Source organism: Mixophyes fleayi, chromosome 3 (genome assembly GCF_038048845.1).
Source record: "Mixophyes fleayi isolate aMixFle1 chromosome 3, aMixFle1.hap1, whole genome shotgun sequence".
Classification (NCBI taxonomy): Eukaryota; Metazoa; Chordata; class Amphibia; order Anura; family Limnodynastidae; genus Mixophyes; species Mixophyes fleayi.
In genome coordinates, this window is record NC_134404.1 from 252,273,643 (window position 1) to 252,298,467 (window position 24,825).

A 24,825-nucleotide genomic window follows, 5' to 3' on the forward strand; every position below is an offset into this window, starting at 1 on the left:
TATTTTCATTAAGTCCATTGGGATGTATAGTTCCCATTTGAAAGATCAGGCGGGCTTCTTTTTTCAGTAATTCAGATTTAATATCTCCTCCTCGGACTCCTAATTGTACTTTTTCCATTCCAAATGCTGAAAGATCTCGAGGATTACTGTTATGGATTTTAAGAAAGTGTTTTGCCACTGTTGTAATTGTTTTCATTTTTGATATATCTTGGGCTGCATTTCTAATATTTCCAACGTGTTCTAATATACGTTGTTTTAATGGTCTACTGGTCATGCCTATATATTTCATGTTACAAGTACAGGTCAGACAATAAATCACTCCTTGGGAGTCGCAATTTATAAAAGATTTCATTTTATAGGATCTGTTGAATCTGTCACTGAATTGTTTGGTCTTTCTGGTAAATTTGCAAGCCCTACATTTTCCACATGGAAAGAAGCCAATTACTGGGTTCCCAATGGTATTTTTCTTTTTTTGGATGTCTTGGTAATGACTATGTACAAATGAATCTCTCAGGTTTCTTGATCTTCTCCAACTGGTAAGGACTCTATCACCAATTAATTTCTTTAGATCAGGATCCAGTTTAAGAACATGGCTATGTTTTTGTAAACTTTGTTGAATTTTTTGCCACTGATTATTAAAAGTACTTGTAAATCTTACTATATTATCTTCAGATTTATTACGTCGTTGTGGAAAGATTAATTCTTCCCGATCAATTTTCTTAACTTCATTATAGACTCAAGTTCTTCTCTACCAGCACAACGGACCAAAGATTACAAATAAATTTATTTATCATAATAATAAAATAAAAAAATAAAAAAATAAAATCCATCCTTTCTTTTTGAGAATTTATATAGAGAAATGACATCTCTTAATTTAAGACAGGATCTGATCTCAAGACAGGAAAAATGGGGAACAAATGAGGGCCTATTTACTGAAATTCAACTTAAAGAATCAAATAATTCACATTGGTCAGAAGACTTAATAGACCTTAAATATTTATTAATAAAAGAGACAAAAACCTATTGGAACAAACTGACATTTGATAATTATATAAAACAAAAAATGGTACCAAGAGGTCTTAGACCAAAGATCTTTCCAGCGTACGAACTGGCAACAGATACCCTGAGAGAGGAATGGGAAAAAATATTATTGCAATGTTCACATGAGCTCATGAAAGTGTTGATAAAACATGATCAAATGAGATTAGAACAATACACTACTGATATTACTAAACTAGGAGAGAAACTGAAAGAACATGAAGGTCTTGATAGATTTCAAAAAACATATGAAAAATATAAAAAGGAAGTACATGATATAGAACAAATGATTAAGGATAAAAAAAGAAAAAAGTTTATTAGAGACAAAAATGATTTCGAAAACAATAGTTTTCAAATGGAATTTAAAAAAAGAAAGGTTCGGTAACAAAAAACCATATACAGATTACACCACCTCGGAGGTAGAAACATCAGATGGTGAAATATTTGAGAGTCCAACAAGAACCAGAACACCATCTTTACATCAACAAGATTTTTTAGGGATAGGTCCAACACATGGAGAAGCAGAAAAAGATATAAGAAAACGAGAAGGGGGGGACAGAAACCTACGCAAAAGAGAAATAAGGGAGTGGGAAAGAAAACCTCAGAGGCAATATCGGAAAAAGAGATATTAGAAAAGCAGGACAGTCCAATGAGGGTAATAAATCTATCAGATAAAGAATTAACGCAAACGCAAGAATCGATTCTTGCTAGAGGTCTTTCATTTTCACCAACGAACGATATGGATAGATTTATAGTAGAGAAAGACCTACACCTCTTTGGCAGGAAATTATTATTACACAAATTTTTCAAACAACAACAAAATACCAATATTAATACCAACCTAGAATATGATATCTTTGATACACAAGAACAAGAAATTATAAAAATATTGGAAGAATTACAATCAGAATCTGCCTTCGATTCCCCACAAAGACCTAATAAAATAATACTAAGGAAAAAGTCTACTTTCAGTCCCAACCCAATGATATGCCCCCAAGTCTCCATTTATATTGAACTGGTCTCCAAAGACCTAGACCAATTGGTATTTGAACAACATGTACAAAAGAGTAATATTACACAAGAAGAAAGAATGGCAATTAAAGAGATTCATCTCTGGAGAGATGTAGTCGTAAAACCATCCGATAAAGGTGGGAATATAGTAATATGGCCGATATCTGATTATAAAGCAGAAATAATGAGACAATTGAATGATGCTAACTGCTATTCAAAATTGCCTACTAATCCAACTAATCAGTTTACAAAATTGTATCATGATTTAATAAAGAGTGCCCTTGATGAAGGGATAATAAATAAGAATGATTTTGATTTCCTATGGACTGAAAATCCAATAACATCTACCTTTTATGTACTACCCAAAGTGCATAAAAACGAGAAAAGACCTCCCGGAAGACCGATAGTCTCCGGGGTGGGTAATTTAACAGAGAAAGCAAGTATATATGCTGATAAACACTTGAAAGAATTTGTATTTACGTTACCTTCATTTATAAAAGACACCACAGATGTTCTTGGTAAAATACAAAATATTACTGTTAATAAAAACACATGGCTTTGTACCTGTGACATTGAGACACTATACACCAGCATAGAACATAAACTAGGCCTGAGGGCCGTCAAACAATTCCTTGATAATAAAATACAAAATGAACATAATAACTTCATAATGCAATTATTGGAATTCGTTTTAACAAAAAATTATTTCATATTTGATAATAAATATTATCTACAGATTAGGGGTACAGCGATGGGCACTACCTGTGCCCCCACATATGCAAATTTGTATTTAGGTTGGTGGGAACGAGAGTATGTATTCACCATCGAAAATGAAAAATATACCGATCATGTCACATTATGGTTAAGATTCATAGACGATATATTTATAATATGGGAAGGAGAAAGAAAACTCCTGATTGAATTTATGAACCAACTGAATAACAACCAAATAAATTTGAGACTTGTTTATGACATAAATGCTGAAAAAATTAACTTCTTAGACTTAACTATATTTATTACGGAAGAAAAAGAACTATCTTCTGATATGTTCAGAAAAACAACGGCAACAAATAGTATTCTCCATGCCTCTAGTTTCCATCTCCCCGCAACAATACAAAGTATACCGAAGGGGGAGCTCCTACGCACAAAAAGAAATTGTGGTAGTGAACCTATTTTTAAAAAACCTGCACAGGAACTAAGAGAGAGATTATGCACAAGAGGATATAGCCGCAAGCAAATAAAAAGAGTCTATAATGAAGTTAAGAAAATTGATCGGGAAGAATTAATCTTTCCACAACGACGTAATAAATCTGAAGATAATATAGTAAGATTTACAAGTACTTTTAATAATCAGTGGCAAAAAATTCAACAAAGTTTACAAAAACATAGCCATGTTCTTAAACTGGATCCTGATCTAAAGAAATTAATTGGTGATAGAGTCCTTACCAGTTGGAGAAGATCAAGAAACCTGAGAGATTCATTTGTACATAGTCATTACCAAGACATCCAAAAAAAGAAAAATACCATTGGGAACCCAGTAATTGGCTTCTTTCCATGTGGAAAATGTAGGGCTTGCAAATTTACCAGAAAGACCAAACAATTCAGTGACAGATTCAACAGATCCTATAAAATGAAATCTTTTATAAATTGCGACTCCCAAGGAGTGATTTATTGTCTGACCTGTACTTGTAACATGAAATATATAGGCATGACCAGTAGACCATTAAAACAACGTATATTAGAACACGTTGGAAATATTAGAAATGCAGCCCAAGATATATCAAAAATGAAAACAATTACAACAGTGGCAAAACACTTTCTTAAAATCCATAACAGTAATCCTCGAGATCTTTCAGCATTTGGAATGGAAAAAGTACAATTAGGAGTCCGAGGAGGAGATATTAAATCTGAATTACTGAAAAAAGAAGCCCGCCTGATCTTTCAAATGGGAACTATACATCCCAATGGACTTAATGAAAATAACAATTATACCATCTTTCTCTAAATAAACAAAATAAGCTCCAATTGTTAGGAATAAAGAGATACTTACCTGTAATAAAAGTACAAATAAATAAAATCATAATTCAATGACTAGAAAATAATCATATATAATAAACAGATGTTTAATCAAATTAATATATGGCAATACAGATAATTAAGAAAGATAAATAAATATAGGTTAATTTTCACAGAATCACGATGAAAACTGAACACCTGTAAAGTTACAATTCATTTCACAGCAACATAACTAATACTTTAAATTTTGTTTGTCAACACCATAATACCTATTAAGTTTCACTTTACTAAAATATTTATATTTACATGTTATAATGAAGCTCATATAGCTTCCCTAAACCTCACATGGAAAAGAAATAACAAAATTTAAAAATTAATTATATATTTAAATAATAAATCACAGTAATTTATAAAAGCATTGCACAATAAGTTTAATAATATAATATTATAGAAATTAATCACGGATACACTAGTACGAGTTACATTATCTATATATGTTTCAACTGCCATTTAATTAATAAAAAATTATTAGATGGGGTTATGATACCCTCTAAAGGCTATAAACACTGGTAATTCAAATAGATACGGGTTTATGAATGATTCTTAACTGTAGGAATCAATCACATGATATGACCCTACGGAACTTGCAAGATAATTAGAAAATTTATTAATAGGTATGTTTATTAATGCATATTGACATGGGATTTAACAACAAAAGTTTGATTCCACATACTATCGTAATGACCCTTTACTAAAAATGATATCGTCTGACTGATAATATGACTTTATCATATTGGACTCTACAGGCAACATTGGGGATAAACGATGTACTTTTGGGAAGGTCCTTATAGTAGATTTGAGATAAAAACCTTCATTGACCACATGTGATATATAACTCACGATTAAAATATAGAACGAGGCTATAATATTCCATATTAAATAACGAAATTGATAAGCTAGACTTTTAATATCTAGCTCAATATAATATTTACAATATAGCAATCTATTTTCTGCCCCGCTATGTCTTATAAATAATGCCACCAATATTAAGACAGAAAGAATGATTCAGAAATATAAAAAACTCTCTATTATTCAGGTGTAAATCCTACCCGATATTAAACCAATAAACGAGCACAGGGCAGAGTTATAACATCTCTGACTGGCTAAGGCTAAAGCCAACGTAACCGATGGGCGGAACTATAACGTCCCCGATAGGGTAAGAATTATGCCAATCAAATTAGATACTACATCAGGATTGGTCCTCATTCCAGTGACGTGAGTTCATACGGAACTGACAGTATATAAGAACTTTCTGTCTGCTTGCCTTGAATAAGCAACATAGCGAAACGCGCGTCGGCGTTACCGCTGGAACCACTCATTCCTCATACTTGAAGAAATCTAATTTTGCAGCTATACCCCATTATACCCAAAGATAGAGGGGACTAGGAGGCAGATAGCAAATCACACCCCATAACTTCAGTTATTTAGAAAGGAAATTCACGGAGAATACTGTTAATAATCTTATTAGACCTCAAATAGCTGTAGTGAGAGAGTTGATTATACTATTAATCATACTCAATGCAGGGTGTACATTTTGACTTGTTAATTATATAAGTTATCAAGAGAATGGGACGGCTAACACTATTCAATTTTTTGTAATTAGATATCCAGAGCTATTATCAAGTAGACTGGTATATACTATTTACATATTATATATCCATTTTGTTACTGCAGGTCATATATCTAATCGACCTCTTCATAGTACTGCAGGTTAAATTAATTTACATCTTCATACCATATAATCCATGAAGCAGGATTATATAGGTACAGGATGGTAGTGTTTCCAGCTTTTATTATTAAGATCACTTTCTATCAGTATACTTTTTAATCCACATTTTCGCTTTTTAAATTAACTTCAATAAAGGTTATATTTTAACATAAGGATGAATTAAATATATGTAGTAGAATAACTAATTAAAGAGGATTCAGTGCACCTAAACAAAGAAACTTCTGTCCTTTCCTCTTCCTACTTATGATATTGTTTGGTTTCCAGGTAGCACCCCAGCTAAATTGATTTATATGATATATAATTAAATAGTATACATTATTCAAGAATATTTTCCTACCAGGCTGGGAAAGAATCCTACAGTTGGTGCGGTAGAATAACCCCGTTTTACGAAAGTGCACTTAGCACAGAAGCACGTCAAGGCAGCCGAATTGTTTTGTCATACCAGTGGAATTTATTTACTACAAACTTGGAGCGATCTTGTTAGTACAATATCCATCACCCTTATTAACCCTTAATTACAGAGGCTCTACTAACACACACTGAACTTTAGGCAGTGGATTAAGATTCTGGGTCATGTGATCGGGACTCAGCACACAGATCCTTCTTGAAGATATTGACAGTCCTTTCTAGCTCCAACAGTTGGAACTGTCAGACAAACGTGGCAAAGACTAAGGCGGGAATTTAATTGGCCGCATCAATGTAAAAAGTAACGTGGCCTGTGCACTATTACCGATATTACGGTAATAGTGCGCATAATTATCATTAATACGGTAATTTCAACGCAGACTTTTTGCTCACGGCTCCCAAATCTGTGTTGACAGTACCGTATTAACAGTACTGTTAACCACGGCAGTATTCTGGGGGAAATTGAATTCCAAGAGTGTCAATAACTGTGAGTAAGCCATGGATACGGTAATTTAAAATCACGCTCGCTAATGCTCTTTATCTCGTCTCCATCATCATCTCGTCTTGGATCCAGGAGTGATTTATATTTATGTAGTTCTTATCAATATGAACTATTACTAAAAGAGGATCTAATAGAAACAGAATATTCTACAATAGTGCTTACTTAATGCCATATTCAGATCATACATTTATCCAGTGGCTAATTTCACAACATTTACAATTGTGTGTTTTATTATCTTTTGCAATATTATTACACTTTGTGAATAAACTTTTTTATGCATAATTTATAAAAGGAAATGCGAATACTTTGAATTATAGAATAAATATTATTAGCGCAGTCACATTTGTTTTTTTGTACATATTTCATATTGGTATATTTCCACTATTCCTAGTAACAGCAGCTGCTATCTCGTTTAATTAATTTATTTATTTTTAGCGCTTATAGGGTGGTCCTGGGGTGCATATGTGTCATATGGTTAGTTAACAACACTTTCCGATTGAAACGTAAGCATCTTTGGATCTTTTTTTTTGCTTTGCAGAGTCTGTTTAGTTAGCTGGTACAATGTAACAAGGATTTTAGACTTTAAATAATTTAAATACATGCAAACAATTGGGTTATCCAGGATTTTCTCATAGGGTGTTTGAAAAAGCCTCTTCTATAGGAGAGTGGGCCAGGCTGTAGCTACAGTGATACCAATGAAAGGATCCGATTTTTAATTTTATTGTTAAACTGTTTATAACACAAAGCTTTTTGGGCAACAAGGAGGCCTGCTCCTATACCCCATATCCCATTACTGGTTTCCACAGTCATGCCTCCCCCCTGTCTGGTGTCTTGTGTACAAGAATATATTTTTCATATTTTTCTTGTCTGCATAGTGCTACAGTAGCATGGAGGCGGATATGAGGTAACAGGCAAGGCAGATAACGATAGATACAGCAAGAGAAATCTGGGCCCAAGAGACTGGAGAGATAAAAACCTGACAAGTGTCAGGTGCCGTCTCCGCACTGACACTTGGTGCAGGAGACGGATGCCTGCACCTTCCAAGCAACCACGTCCTGTTGCCTAGCAGCGGGACGCTATCTCTGCTCACCTGTCTGCAGCCAGCATGTCTTACCGCCAAAATGTTCCTAACCCTATCAGGAGGCACCTTAGGGTATATAAGGCAGCCTCTGACACATGTCTAGTGCCAGAGGATTTCGTCTTCAGCCTTGCTCCAGCGTTTGTTCCTGTGTTGCTGTTATTTGGATTCTGACCCTGGCTTGTTCCTGACTTCTCCTTTGGTTCCTGATTCTGGCATAGACTGATATTTGGTATTGACCCGGCTTCCTGACCATTCTCCTGCTTCTGATTTGGCTATATCGGTTCCTCTGGTTTTGACCTGGCTTGCTGACTACTCTTCCATCCTGCATCCTGGTGGGCTATCACCGCTGCCTCAATTGTTACCTCGCCAGCTGACTGATACTGAGGGCCGCAACCTGCACGTCCCTTGCAGCGAAGTCCATACCTCCTTGCGGGGGTTCCTGGTGAAAACCAGGGGCGTGTTAGACTTCGTGCCTCAGTACTCAGTAGCGCCAACTACAATTCCACCTAGTGATTCTGACAGTATACTTTGGCCATGTCAAATGCCGAAGGCACCGGTGATCTCTCTGCTATTGACCTCCTGCAGCACCTGACTCGCCGAGTTGATCAACAAGAGGTTAACCAGACTCAGCTCCTGCAATGCCTTCAGGGACTGGCTACGCACATGGATACCCTCCAGAGAACTCTGACTCCTCCCGGAGTATCTGTTGCTCCCCCACCCCCCGTTGTCGGCTCTCCTGCTGCAGCTGCACCTAATCCTACTGAAGGGATTCGCATCCCACCTCCCGAAAAATTTGGTGGTAATCCGAGAAAGTGCAGAGGGTTTCTCAACCAATGTGCTATCCAGTTCGAGCTATCACCAGGAAATTTTTCTTCAGAACGAGCCAAGGGAGCATATATTATTTCGTTACTCACGGATCAAGCGCTTGTCTGGGCCTCTCCTCTATGGGAGCATGATGACCCCCTGTTACAAAATCCATCCTCCTTCATACAAAGCTTCAGAAAAGTGTTCGATGAGCCTGGTCGAGTTGCCTCTGCGGCCTCCAGCATTTTGAAGCTACGTCAGGGAAGCCTTCCCGTCGGTCAGTACGCGATTCAGTTCAGAACTCTCGCCTCTGAACTGAACTGGAATAATGAGGCCCTTATAGCTACCTTCTGGCAGGGACTGACAGATCGGATCAAGGACGAGTTGGTCTCCAGGGATTTACCAGCTACCCTAGATGATCTGATCTCCTAATGCATCAAGGTCGATATCCGGTATTTGGAGCGTAATCAGGAACGAGAACAATCTCACCAGGCTAGTCCACGTTTGGTCTCCACTTTTCAGAACCCACCAATTCTACCTAAGGAGCCCATGCAGATCGGGCGTTCTCGTCTAACTGTGGAGGAGTGGGAACGAAGGTTTAAAAACCATCTATGCCTCTACTGCGCTGACCCCTCTCACATTCTATCTCAGTGTCCCAAGAGACCGGGGAAACGCCAGATCCTAGTCGGTGCCAGGAAAGCCAGTCTAGGACTGAGTACATCTTCCTCTTATTCCCCAGACAAGACGAACTTTTTGATGCCCATCATCATCCATGCTTCCCGGGGTCCGGTCTCCCTTCGGGCCTTCGTGGATTCAGGGGCAGCTGGAAACTTTATTTCTGCATACTTAGCAGCTAACCTTTATCTCCCCCTGGAATCATTATTGCAACCCTTGGTTCTGACAGCGGTGTATGGTAACAGAGTGGCCAATGGATCTATCTCTCAGGCCACCCGGTCGATCCGACTGCAAGTTGGTCTCCTCCATTTTGAATGGATTTCGTTTCTAGTCCTCCCACAGACTGTTAATCCAGTAATATTAGGACTACCATGGTTAAGGGACCATTCACCCCAATTTGATTGCCATCATGCTCAGGTTACTTCCTGGGGTCCGCTCTGCGCTGATCGATGCCTCAATAACCTACCTATTAGATGTCATGCTCTCAAACCCAGCCTTGGGTTGCCATCTGAATACGCTGCCTTCGTGGATGTCTTCAGTAAGACTGCCGCTGAGACTCTTCCGCCCCACCGTCCTTGTGATTGTTCCATTGAACTTATTCCTGAAGAAAGGATTCCTCGTGGCAGAACATACTCTCTGTCCCTCCCTGAGACTCGAGCCATGACCGAGTATGTATCTGAAAACCTCGAACGAGGATTTATTAGAAAATCTTCCTCACCTGCCGGTGCAGGATTTTTTTTTGTAAAGAAGAAGGATGGTTCTCTAAGACCATGCATCGACTACAGACTACTCAATGCCATTACCGTGAAGAACAGGTACCCCATACCCCTGGTTTCCGAGTTATTAGATCGGATCAAAGGTGCCACAATATTTACCAAACTAGACCTCAGGGGTGCCTATAATTTGATTAGGATTCGTGAGGGAGATGGAAGACCGCTTTTAACACTCGGGATGGCCACTATGAATACCTGGTGATGCCTTTTGGCTTATGCAATGCCCCAGCGGTCTTCCAGGAGTTCATTAACGACATCTTCCGAGACCTACTCTATCTCTCAGTCGTTGTCTATCTGGATGATATACTTATATTCTCCAGAGATTTAGAATCCCATAGAGGTCACATCAAGGAGGTTCTCTCTCGACTACGTTCCAACCACCTTTACTGCAAACTGGAGAAGTGTGTATTTGAAGCCTCTCAGGTTCACTTCCTGGGATATATTGTGTCCGGTGCTGGTCTTTCCATGGATCCTGGGAAAGTGGCTGCCATTCTCAATTGGCCACAACCATTGGGCCTTAAGGCGATCCAACGCTTTATTGGCTTCGCCAATTATTATCGGCACTTTATCCAAGACTTTTCAACTCTCATTTCTCCCATTACTGCTTTCACCCGCAAGGGAGCAGCAAAATCATGGTCTGCCGAAGCCCTCAGTGCCTTCCAGTCATTAAAAAGGGCGTTCTCCTCCGCCCCTATTTTGCTACAACCTGACTTGTCTCTGCCTTTCTTTGTTGAAGTTGATGCATCCTCCATTGGCATAGGAGCCATTCTTTCACAGAAAGATTCCGATGGAAAGTTTCATCCCTGTGGTTTCTGTTCCAGAAGATATTTCTCCAGTGAATTAAACTATGGTATCGGGGATAAAGAGTTATTGGCCATCAAAACAGCACTAGAGGAGTGGAGACATTTGCTAGAGGGGGCTGAGCATCCTGTTACTGTCTACACGGACCATAAGAACTTAACGTACTTGCAAACAGCTCAGTGTCTGAACCCAAGTCAGGCCCGCTGGTCCTTGTTTTTTGCCCGTTTTAATCTTATTTTGACCTTTCGACCTGGGCTTAAGAATATCCGGGCGGATGCTCTCTCCCGGTCATTTGATGGTAAAGATCTTCAACCCGCCCCCACCCCCAGAACCATCTTGGATCCTACTACCATTGTGGCCCTCACCAGAACTTCAACCAAGTTTCCTCCTCCTGGTCGCTCCTTTCTCACTTTCAGGCTTCGGCCTAAGGCTCTCAAGTGGGCCCATGATTCTCTGTTTGCCGGGCATGCGGGTGTCAAGAAGACCTTCTCGTTGATTTCTAGGCATTATTGGTGGCCCTCTATCCGGGCGGACGTTAAGGCCTATGTTGCCGCTTGTGGAATCTGTGCCAGACACAAGACACCTAGGCAGTCTCCTGCAGGACCCTTGGTACCACTTCCTGTTCCAGAGAGACCATGGACTAGTATTTCTATGGATTTCGTCACCGATTTACCAGCTAGCCATGGATTCAATACTATCTGGGTAGTAGTGGATAGATTTTCCAAGTTGGCACATTTCATACCTCTCAAGGGACTTCCTTCGGCTTCTATCCTTGCTAACCTCTTCATCAAGGAGATTTTCCGTCTTCACGGCTGTCCCCAGGATATTATCTCGGATAGAGGAGTACAGTTTGTGTCCAAGTTCTGGAGATCATTCTGCAAAGAGTTGGGGGTCAATCTAAATTTTTCCTCAGGGTACCACCCTCAAACCAACGGCCAAACGGAGAGGGACAACCAAGACTTGGAACAATTTCTCAGTACCTACTCTTCGGGTAATCAGGCTGAATGGAGTCGTTTCTTGTGTTGGGCAGAATTTGCTCATAATAACCAGGTGCGTGTATCTACTGGTTCGTCTCCATTTTTTCTTACCTATGGGTTTCACCCCCTCCCTGAACTTTCCCAACCTGGTTCAGCGCTTCCGGCCGTGCAGAATCTCATTCAGGACTTTTCTCAAAAATGGTCTCAGGCGAAGTCCAAATTATTGGAATCCTCCCAACGCTACAAAGCTAGCGCCGATCGTCGCCGTAGACCAGTCCCCAGACTTCGAGTTGGGGACAAAGTGTGGTTATCCACAAGGAATTTAAGACTTCGAGTTCCCACCATGAAGCTCGCACCCCGTTATATCGGACCTTTTCAAATAACTCAAGTTATAAATCCTGTGACATTCCAACTCCTTCGTTCTCCATCATTCAAGATTCACAATGTGTTTCATATTGCTCTACTTAAACCCCTCGTTCTCAACAGATTTGTCAAAAGAACCCCACCCCCGGTCCCAGTAAAGACTGATCATGGGGAGGAATATGAGATCAATCAGATTCTGCATTTTCCGGATATCCAGGGGTCGCCACCACTATCTTGTTGACTGGAGGGGTTATGGCCCCGAGGAGAGATCTTGGATCGATGTACAAGAGATACATGTCCCTCGTTTATTGGCCAAATTCAAGAAGGAGAGAGAGGCGACCTTGCAAGCCCTGAAAAAGAAGGGGAGAGTACTGTCAGGCGCCGTCTCCGCACTGACACTTGGTGCAGGAGACGGACGCCTGCACCTTCCAAGCAACCACGTCCTGTTGCCTAGCAGCGGGACGCTATCTCTGCTCACCTGTCTGCAGCCAGCATGTCTTACCGCCAAAATCTCCCTAACCCTATCAGGAGGCACCTTAGGGTATATAAGGCAGCCTCTGACACATGTCTAGTGCCAGAGTATTTGGTCTTCAGCCTTGCTCCAGCGTTTGCTCCTGTGTTGCTGTTATTTGGATTCTGAACCCGGCTTGTTCCTGACTTCTCCTTTGGTTCCTGATTCTGGCTTAGACTGATATTTAGTATTGACCTGGCTTCCTGACCATTCTCCTGCTTCTGATTTGGCTATATCGGTTCCTCTGGTTTTGACCCAGCTTGCTGACTACTCTTCCATCCTGCATCTTGGTGGGCTATCACCGCTGCCTCAATTGTTACCTCGCCAGCTGACTGATACTGAGGGCCGCGACCTGCACGTCCCTTGCAGAGAAGTCAATACCTCCTTGCGGGGGTTCCTGGTGAAAACCAGGGGCGTGTTAAACTCCGCGCCTCAGTACTCAGTAGCGCCAACTGCTGGCAGGTATCATCAATTCCACCTAGTGATTCTGACAACAAGCAACAAATGAAAAAAAAAGGATGAGGAAACGGTGGAATGCATGAGAAACAATAGGTGCACAAAAGATGGTAAAGGTGACAGAAGACAGAAAGAAACAGGAATGAAACAAGCAGGTAAGAAGAAGATGAGTCATAAAGGCAGGTATAAGATGATGAGCCATAAAAGCAGACAATGCAAGGGGATAAAGGAGATATGGGGGGGAACAAGTGGGCACTCAACACAGAAAAACAGTCTAGGTAAATTAAGCACTAATTTGTACCAATATAGCAAAAATGTTTATTGATTGCAATAATATATAATATTAATAATAGGGTATTACATTTTTGAGTTGCTAGGTATTGAGAAATCACCCACTACATTACATTTCTTTTCTCCCTCATCTCACATGGCAAGGGACTAGTTAAGTCAGCAGTGTATGCTTTATTCAGGCGGTTTAAAGGTTGGACCCAAACTAGACATCAATGGATTGATGACCATTTACTACACAGGGCTCCATCCACAGATATATAGACACCTCCATTCTGATTCCTGTACATAGCAAGCATATTTTCTCTTTACTAATCCCCCTCTCCTCTACTATGGACAATATATGGTTAAAATGCAGACAGTATTTAAGAAATCTATAATCTTTAAACTAAACAATTGACAATAGTAACACTTACAAACAAAAGAAAATCCATTTGTACAACATTGTATCAAAAATGGAAAATAAATTCATAAACAAGGGTTAATTCCTATTTTACAAACATGGAAACAAGTCAGGCAGGTTACTTTGTAATTTAGTAAGAGAAGAAAGACCCAATACTAATATTGCTCACCTTAAAAATAAATAATGCAATTTAAAATGATTCTCAGCCACATTAATAATGCATTAATACAAGTTTTGCCCAAACCAGGAAGGGACCCAGAAATTCCAGCTTCATTTTGGCCTATAATTCCTTTTAAGATGTTGATTAAAATATTTTTACTAAAATATTAGCTGAGAGGTAGAATATATTTATTCCAAGTATCATAAACTGGATTTGTCTATGGTAGAAATTCAGTGACTAATGTAAGAAAATTATTTGCAGTTAGTCTATACAGGGGTCTGGATTGGGTTGGGTACGATTTAGCAGCAGTGAAAACTCAGACGCCGAAAATGTGGACACAAAAATGTCTAAACGGATTATATGTACATATTCTAATATTCAATACGATGAAAATGTAGATGCGAAGTCTGTTCACGTGGAACATGGAGACATATATATAATGGCGATATAGGTAAAATGGTTACAATCAAAATGTTGACATGATCTAAATGTTCACATTGATAAAATGGTTACAAACAAAATGACCCCATAGACTAAATGTCTACATTGATAAAATGGCTACAATCAAAATGCCGACATGATCTAAATGTTTCCCTGAAAGTCCTGCCGTGACCCTCAGGAAAGCATTGCAGTCTGGCCGCTGCCAAAGATCGAGATCCACATACTGTAAGTTCTTTGGCACATATGTTAAAACTAGACTTCCGACCATTGACTTAGTTGTCCGGCCAGACCCGCTCACAGAGCAGTGGTAGTCATTAACGGGACTAACACTACACCGACAAGGACTTACCCGACTTCAGAAGGCAGAACCTGCCAATGACGAAAACATATTAACAGCGAAGCTTTCAAATCACTACTTCCCAAAATCGCGATAATTGAACAAGCCGGCACACAGAAAGTCATGTGACTTTGTGGGATTGTACTATTATTAGGGGTGTTAACTAACTAATGCAGGGAGCCGCGGAATGTAAAATATTTTACAGCAATCCTTCTACTTTGTACATTAGGCGCTTCCTTGCATTACTCATTTAACACCCCTAATAATAGTACAGTCCAACAAACTCACACGACTTTCTGTGTGCCGCCTTCTGCATTAATCGCAATTCTGGGAAGTAGTGATTTCAAAACTTCGCTGTTAACATATTTTCGCGATTGACAGCTTCTGCCTTCTGAAGTCGTGTAAGTCCTTGTCCAGGGGCAGGCTGGGCCGGGAGGCAGGGGAGCATCGGTGCACCTGGCTTTAAGGTGTCCAAGCTCTCCGCACATGAAACACCTCCCGGCAGACGCATTTACAGTTGGACCTTGACCAACGGCAGCACCACAAAGCATCTCTGACTGAACAGCGCTATGAAGCTCCACTTACCGAACAGCGCTGAGGCTCCACTGACCGAACAGCGCTATGAGGCTCCACTGACCGCACAGCGCTATGAGGCTCCACTGACCGAACAGCGCTATGAGGCTCCACTGACCGAATAGCGGTATAAGGCTCCACTGACCGAACAGTGCTAAGAGGGAGCTCGGGCTGAACAGTGCTGGGAGGCAGCTTGGGCTGAACAGTGCTGGGAGGCAGCTTGGGCTGAACAGTGCTGGGAGGCAGCTTGGACTGAACAGTGCTGGGAGGCAGTTCGAGCAGAACAGTGCTGGGAGGCAGCTCCTTGGGGACTTGGACTTCAGATTTATACAATTGGAGGCTCTCATCCTTGGTGTTTACTAAGTCCCTCAGAGAAAATGCCAAGGTTACAGCTTTATCACATTCTTCTGCATGCTTATCAGAAATTGTCTTTTCATCATGGAGCAAATGTTCAAGCTTTTCATGCTCTGCAGCCAGATACAGTCTCTCTAATTTGCATTCCACAAGATCCTTAACAGACTCTCTTGATGTGTGCACCACTTGCTGAACCATGACAAGCTTTTGTTTTAAAACGGCAATGTTGTGCTCTTTCTCTGCTGCTATCTCTTTAAGAGCTCCCACTGTTTTTTCTCTTTCAATATACAATTTCTGCAGCTCTTTCAACTCTTCCTTCAGGGATTCAAATAGCACATTGCTCTCTGCTGTAATTTCTCTGCAATTTCTTTCTCTACTGGTTTTTCTCTTACCTCATATAGTTTTTTTTAACTCATACAACTGTTGATTTGAGCTCCTCAACTCTTTTTCAAACCAGGAGATTTCTTCTCTCAAATTTTTCTCCATGAGATCATACTCCACCATGTCCATATAATCTTCTATAAAAGTTTTCTCCAAGTAATCATACTCTACCCTGGCCACATAATCTGACCCAAGTAACAGCAGGCTTGTGCAGAGAGCATAAGATTTTTCAACTTCAATTCCACTCTGCAAACTCCCATGCAATTTTTCCAATTCACCCCGCTGGGACTGACTTTCAGACACACCTGTTTGTAAACATTCTTTTTAAAATATTAATATATTGGGGCGGAATGGTGGCTTAGTTGTTGGAACTTCTGCTTCACAGCACTGGTTTCATGAGTTTGATTTCTGACTATTGCCTTATCTGTGTGGAGTTTGTATGTTCTCCCCGTGTTTGCGTGGGTTTCCTCCGGGAGCTCCGGTTTCCTCCCACACTCCAAAAACATACTAGTAGGTTAATTGGCTGCTATCAAAATAAAATTGACCCTAGTCACTCTCACTGTGTGTGTGTGTGTTAGGGAATTTAGACTGTAATCTCCAATGTGGCAGGGACTGATGCAACTGAGTTCTCTGTACAGCGTTGCTGAATTAGTGGTGCTATATAAATAGCTGATGATGCAACTGACAGTTTTATAAACAGTTTTGTGTGTGATAGTGGTATTCATCACATATCACTCACCACCATTGCATCTGGTTGGATGGGTGGACAGCTGTACATTGGCTGCCCTTTACAAACCCCACAATGACACCACATGTAGAACTTCTGACACCTTGTGACACTGACACCCCACAGACATCAGACACCAACAGCTTTTTGCTTGAAATCAAACGGTGCTTTACTGTTCACATCACAATAACAGCATACATTCTTGTCAGGATGACACCAGTAAGCAATACCATGTTGCCTACACCTCCTGGTGACCCTAATGCTAGCTATCATAGTGAAATTCTATAGTCACTGGCCAATTTGCTTAGCATCAGTCACACACATAGCAGCACATAAACTCCTTCCTTTAATCTATTTACCTAATTAGAGCGTCTGTGTGAATTCAGCCTAAGAGTCTTCCTATGCAAATATTTAATCCTGTCTGCAACCTTAAGCTGCAAATTAACCGGAACTTCATCTGTTCCTATGCAGGAGAGTTGTGGCAAAAACTGATAAATAAAAATATGTTTGATTTTAATATGTTTGATTTCCAACCTCTAATATTGATATTAGAGGTTGGAAAGCTAACACTCAAGGAGCCTTCACGCGATTAGTATTAATCATGGGGCAAGAAACACTATCTTTACCAATTATCTTATTTATCAATAAGTTTACTAAAATAGAGCTAAAAGACAACAATGGGGATTATATTATCCCACATTTAAACAAACAACATCTTTGTCAACATCTCCCATGCTTTGAGCACCGAATAATTCCTTTTATATATAAATATAGGAATTGGACTTTGAAGATCAATAAACATTGACTCCCTACATTGGCAACTGGACTACTCCTCTGTCAGGAAAACGGATATAGTGCTGAAACTGAACACTGAACTGTCTTAAGCCAAGTTATTAATTCACAAAATAATTAATTATTTGCTAGTATAATGTCATATAGTCATCTACATTGATAGGAAACAGTGTTTAATTCTATTTATTGCACTAAATTTTACTTGATTTATTATACTTGGAATCATTTGTTAAATAATTATTTGTTTGAATGTGAATAGATGCTTACTAATGTGGTAGGACTGCAGGTGACCAATATCCATAGATTTATTTATGATTAATATTATTAATCAGCGATAATACTCAGTTCTCCAGTATTCTACTTTCCCCAAAAACTCTTCTTATCCAACCCAATAAATGCCATTTCTAAGTGGGCAGTCTTTTTCCACTTGGGGCCTTGCTTCTCTTTTGCATAGAGATTGGTGGCACTCCCTCCAAGGGAATAGGATCGGAGTGTTGTTGTGCAAATTGAAGAGCAAAGGGTTATGTTATGTGACAGTATTTATGTTGGAGATGTGATCAGTCAATGGGGCAGTGGGATTTGATTGTAAGATCTTCCAGTATGATAATATATATGTGCAGGGGAGGGCTGGCTGATTTCAGCCCGGGGGGCAAGCACACAGCAGCGGCCCATCCTTAAAGGGTGGTTTTTGGTGCAATATATATTTATCTATATAAAAAGAGGCTATTGTAGTGTTGCCTAATCCTTTTATATATATATATATATATATATATATATATATATATATATATATATATATATATATATAATGCCCAGGCCCAGAGCTGGATTAAGGCTCTGGGGGGCCTGGGCACTTTAGACTGGGTAACCCCCTATGATGTAGCATGGTTATCATTTTAGACAAATACACAGGCAATACTGTGTGCACTACTGTTAGTTGCACACAGTTCTGCCTTCACGAGCAGTACACGATGAAGCGGGACATACCTCCCAACTGTCCTAAGGGAAACAGTGACCCAAGTTCTGAACTGTCTCACCAGATTCAGGACAGTTGGCAGACTGTCCTGCTCTCTCCTACCTGTTCTTGTCACTGTCACCCCTTGTGGCTGCTGGTTACTTTAACTCATTTGCTGGTTGTCTGGATCCTGGAATATTGGAGGCCCTATTTGGAAAAAAAAATGGGTACATAAAATTTAGAAAACTCTAACAAGTCCCAGTGTTAAATCAATAGCACCCACGTTTTATAATTAGGCCTCCCTTCAGCCACAACAATTTAAAATAATAATAATCATCTTTCCCTCCAACCAACCCTGACATTAGACACATTTAATATATAAACCTATTTCCCTCCCCTCAAACAGCCCCAGCATTATTTTAAATAGCATTTACATCTGACAAATATAACCATTTTCCACAATAATCCCAGGCATTAAATAATTCATAATCACATTTAATAAATAGACCTTATTCTCCCCAAACAGCCCCACAATCAATTAATAGCTCATCACCCCAGCATTAACTTAAAGGTGCAATTACTCCATATTAAATTCATAGGACCCACTATTAAATTAAATTGTCCCACCATCACCCCACAAATAAAATAGCACCCAATACTTAGCCCCCACCTGCACTCCTCGATTAAATTGATAGCCTACCTCCCACATTATATTAATACCCCCTCCCTCACACACACTACATTCCTAGACTGGTCATTCCCACACACAATACATTCATAAACTGTTTCCCCTACACACACACAAATACATTCATATACTGCCCCCCCCACACACACACAAATACATTCATACACTGCCCCCCCACACACACAAATACATTCATATACTGGCCCCCACACTCACACAAATACATTCATATACTGGCCCTCCCATAAATTCATATACTGCCCCCCTACACACACAATACACTCATATACTGCTCCCCTACACACAAACACACACAGATACATTCATACACTGCCCCACCTCCCCCCACACGCACAAATACACTCATATACTGCTCCCCTACACACAAACACACACAGATATATTCATACACTGCCCCGCCTCCTCACACTCGCACACATACATTCATATACTGGCCCCCACACTCGCACAAATACATTCATATACTGGCCCCCACAAACACACACAATACATTCATATACTGGTCCCCACAAACACACACAATACATTCATATACTGGCCCCCACAAACACACACAATACATACATATACTGGCCCCCACAAACACACACAATACATTCATATACTGGCCCCCACAAACACACACAATACATTCATATACTGGCCCCACAAACACACACAATACATTCATATACTGGCCCCACAAACACACACAATACATTCATATACTGGCCCCCACAAACACATACAATACATACATATACTGCCAGCCCCCACAAACACACACAATACATTCATATACTGGCCCTCACAAACACACACAATACATACATATACTGGCCCCCACAAACACACACAATACATTCATATACTGGCCCTCACAAACACACACAATACATTCATATACTGGCCCCCACAAACACACACAATACATTCATATACTGGCCCCCACAAACACAACAATACATTCATATACTGGCCCCACAAACACACACAATACATTCATATACTGGCCCCCACAAACACACACAATACATACATATACTGGCCCCCACAAATACACACAATACATACATATACTGGCCCCCACAAACACAACAATACATTCATATACTGGCCCCCACAAACACAACAATACATTCATATACTGGCCCCACAAACACACACAATACATTCATATACTGGCCCCCACAAACACACACAATACATTCATATACTGGCCCCCACAAACACACACAATACATTCATATACTGGCCCCCACAAACACACACAATACATTCATATACTGGCCCCCACAAACACAACAATACATTCATATACTGGCCCCCACAAACACACACAATACATTCATATACTGGTCCCCACAAACACACACAATACATTCATATACTGGCCCCCACAAACACACACAATACATTCATATACTGGTCCCCACAAACACACACAATACATTCATATACTGGCCCCCACAAACACACACAATACATTCATATACTGGCCCCCACAAACACACACAGTACATACATATACTGCCAGCCCCCACAAACACACACAATACATTCATATACTGGCCCCCACAAACACACACAGTACATACATATACTGCCAGCCCCCACAAACACACACAGTACATTCATATACTGGCCCCCACAAACACACACAATACATACATATACTGGCCCCACAAACACACACAATACATACATATACTGGCCCCACAAACACACACAATACATACATATACTGGCCCCACAAACACACACAATACATTCATATACTGGCCCCCACAAACACACACAATACATTCATATACTGGCCCCACAAACACACACAATACATTCATATACTGGCCCCCACAAACACACACAATACATTCATATACTGGCCCCACAAACACACACAATACATACATATACTGGCCCCCACAAACACACACAATACATTCATATACTGGCCCCCACAAACACACACAATACATTCATATACTGGCCCCCACAAACACACACAATACATTCATATACTGCCCCCACAAACACACACAATACATTCATATACTGGCCCCCACAAACACACACAATACATTCATATACTGGCCCTCACAAACACACACAATACATTCATATACTGGCCCCCACAAACACACACAATACATTCATATACTGGCCCCCACAAACACACACAATACATACATATACTGCCAGCCCCCACAAACACACACAATACATTCATATACTGGTCCCTACAAACACACACAATACATTCATATACTGGCCCCCACAAACACACACAATACATTCATATACTGGCCCCTACAAACACACACAATACATACATATACTGGCCCCTACAAACACAAACAATACATTCATATACTGGCCCCCACAAACACAACAATACATTCATATACTGGCCCCCACAAACACACACAATACATTCATATACTGGCCCCCACAAACACAACAATACATTCATATACTGGCCCCCACAAACACACACAATACATTCATATACTGGTCCCCACAAACACACACAATACATTCATATACTGGCCCCCACAAACACACACAATACATTCATATACTGGTCCCCACAAACACACACAATACATTCATATACTGGCCCCCACAAACACACACAATACATTCATATACTGGCCCCCACAAACACACACAATACATTCATATACTGGCCCCACAAACACACACAATACATTCATATACTGGCCCCCACAAACACACACAGTACATACATATACTGCCAGCCCCCACAAACACACACAATACATTCATATACTGGCCCCCACAAACACACACAATACATACATATACTGGCCCCCACAAACACACACAATACATTCATATACTGGCCCCCACAAACACACACAATACATTCATATACTGGCCCCCACAAACACACACAATACATTCATATACTGGCCCTCACAAACACACACAATACATTCATATACTGGCCCCCACAAACACACACAATACATTCATATACTGGCCCCCACAAACACACACAATACATACATATACTGCCAGCCCCCACAAACACACACAATACATTCATATACTGGTCCCTACAAACACACACAATACATTCATATACTGGCCCCCACAAACACACACAATACATTCATATACTGGCCCCTACAAACACACACAATACATACATATACTGGCCCCTACAAACACAAACAATACATTCATATACTGGCCCCCACAAACACAACAATACATTCATATACTGGCCCCTACAAACACACACAATACATACATATACTGGCCCCACAAACACACACAATACATACATATACTGGCCCCACAAACACACACAATACATACATATACTGGCCCCACAAACACACACAATACATTCATATACTGGCCCCCACAAACACACACAATACATTCATATACTGGCCCCACAAACACACACAATACATTCATATACTGGCCCCCACAAACACACACAATACATTCATATACTGGCCCCACAAACACACACAATACATACATATACTGGCCCCCAAAAACACACACAATACATTCATATACTGGCCCCCACAAACACACACAATACATTCATGTACTGCCCCCACAAACACACAATACATTTATATACTGGCCCCCCCTCTCACACAGACATTAATTTAGCACACTGACACTCACACAGACATTAATTTAGGACACTGACACTGACATACACAATATTAATATAATACACCCCCCAGCACTTACCTGGCTCAATCCCACGCGCTGTCAGTTTCTTCAGACATGGGACGGCACCCGCGCGATGCACGGCAGAGGTGCATCGCGCGAGCATAGAAAGTGGGAGGGAGGGAGGGGGGACAGATCATTAGGATCCGCGGCCAATTGAAGATGGCTGGTCCCGGGGGAGGGGCCAGCCACCGAGTACAAACCTGGCGGCCCAAAATAATGTTTTATGTCTGGCCCGGGGGAAATGTGCCCCCCTGCCCCCCAGCCCAGCCCGCCCCTGTATATGTGAATACAACACAGACATTACTTTTCCTGACAAGTGACTACAATCGATTACCTCTTTTATGAAGCACAACGATTGCATACCACAACTCCCTTTGGTTTTGCACTGCAGCACCTAAATGATCCTTCCAATACACTTCAATATTCCTGCCTACTACAGTATTTTCTAGACATTTCTGTAGTGCCTAGGTTAACAGGGAGGTGAATACTGTAAATTTGAAGAGGTGTGCAAAATTGTAAATGCCACATTCAACGACTATGCCTTGTTGACCATCCAGGATTTACACCTGCCCTGTAGTGGGTGTAAATCCTGGATGGTCAACAAGGCATAGTCTTTGAATTAAAAATTACATGTATGCATGTCAGTAGCTATCACAGAACAACTTTATATGCAATATATACTATTTAAACTCACTGTATACACTGTAAGCATTGTAGATATCTCTGTTGATGTAAATTATTTAAGAAAAACAAAAAATTATATTTGAAAATTAAAATTTAGTAAAATTATAATCGTGTTAACAGTTGTTATTTTAGTGTATGATAAAATAAAATTGTTATGCGTTCTAATGTGAACTTTTATTGTACATGCGCATACTGCAATCTGTTATGTGTGTCTACATTTTGCAAATACTGTTTAGACAGAGCATATTTCCACCCAAACTGAAATCGTAATGTATTTTGAGGTAAGCTTGGATTTGATTGAATACAGGGGAAACTATGCCCAAGTTGCATGCTCTTTTTAAATATAGAACTTGCGTCCAAGTTGCGTTTGGACCTACATCAAGTCCTAAATATTTTTGCAGAGAGAAAATGGCTGTGCTCCCTTCCGCTGTTGTTAGTTGATATTTTCTCACACATCCTCTTGCCCACAAGTTTTTAATAAAAGTTGAATAACCATTTATGTTTTTTAGTATTTTCCCACTATTTGGCTCTCCTCTGTTATTGTTTATTAGTATAATTAATTTTACATCTACAGAATGCATTACATTACATCTACAAAATAACTATAGAAAAGTCTAGTTTATCCATGTTATTAAGATTACCTTTATTTATTTACAGGTTCTGAGGAAAAAGCTGGTTGGCAAGGGGGCATGTGAGAGGAAAGCGGTTTAGTAGGGCAGCATGCTTGAGAAAAGCAGATGTGCATTTCAAAGAAAAGCTGGTGGACAAGGGGCATATGTGAAAAAAGCTTGCTAGGGCGCCTAGGGTAGGTCTGTAAATAAGAGATAAGCTGGTGGGCAGGGGGGCATATGAGTAAAGCTGGTGTAAGGCGTTTGCTCCCTGGACAGCATTCTACATCAGGCATCAGTGCGTCTGGACTACAGCCTTACCTGTCAGCTAGGAGGAGGTAAGAGTTCATTTTTTTATTTTACAAATGTCAAGTGTGTGAGGGACTGGAAGTGGAATGAGGAGCGGTAAGCTGAAGCTTTGCCTAGGGCGCTGAGCAATATTGCACTGGCTCTGGACACACCTGCCTAATATAGTATTTTTTTTTTATTGTAACATAATTAAAATA

At 40.2% G+C, this 24,825-nt stretch overlaps 1 protein-coding gene across 2 annotated transcripts in view; it reads right to left on the reverse strand.

Annotated features, from left to right (window-relative positions):
• SERAC1 (serine active site containing 1) overlaps positions 1-24,825 on the reverse strand; it is a 305,705-nt gene that overhangs the window by 15,161 nt on the left and 265,719 nt on the right. The gene's annotated exons all lie outside the window — the stretch shown is intronic.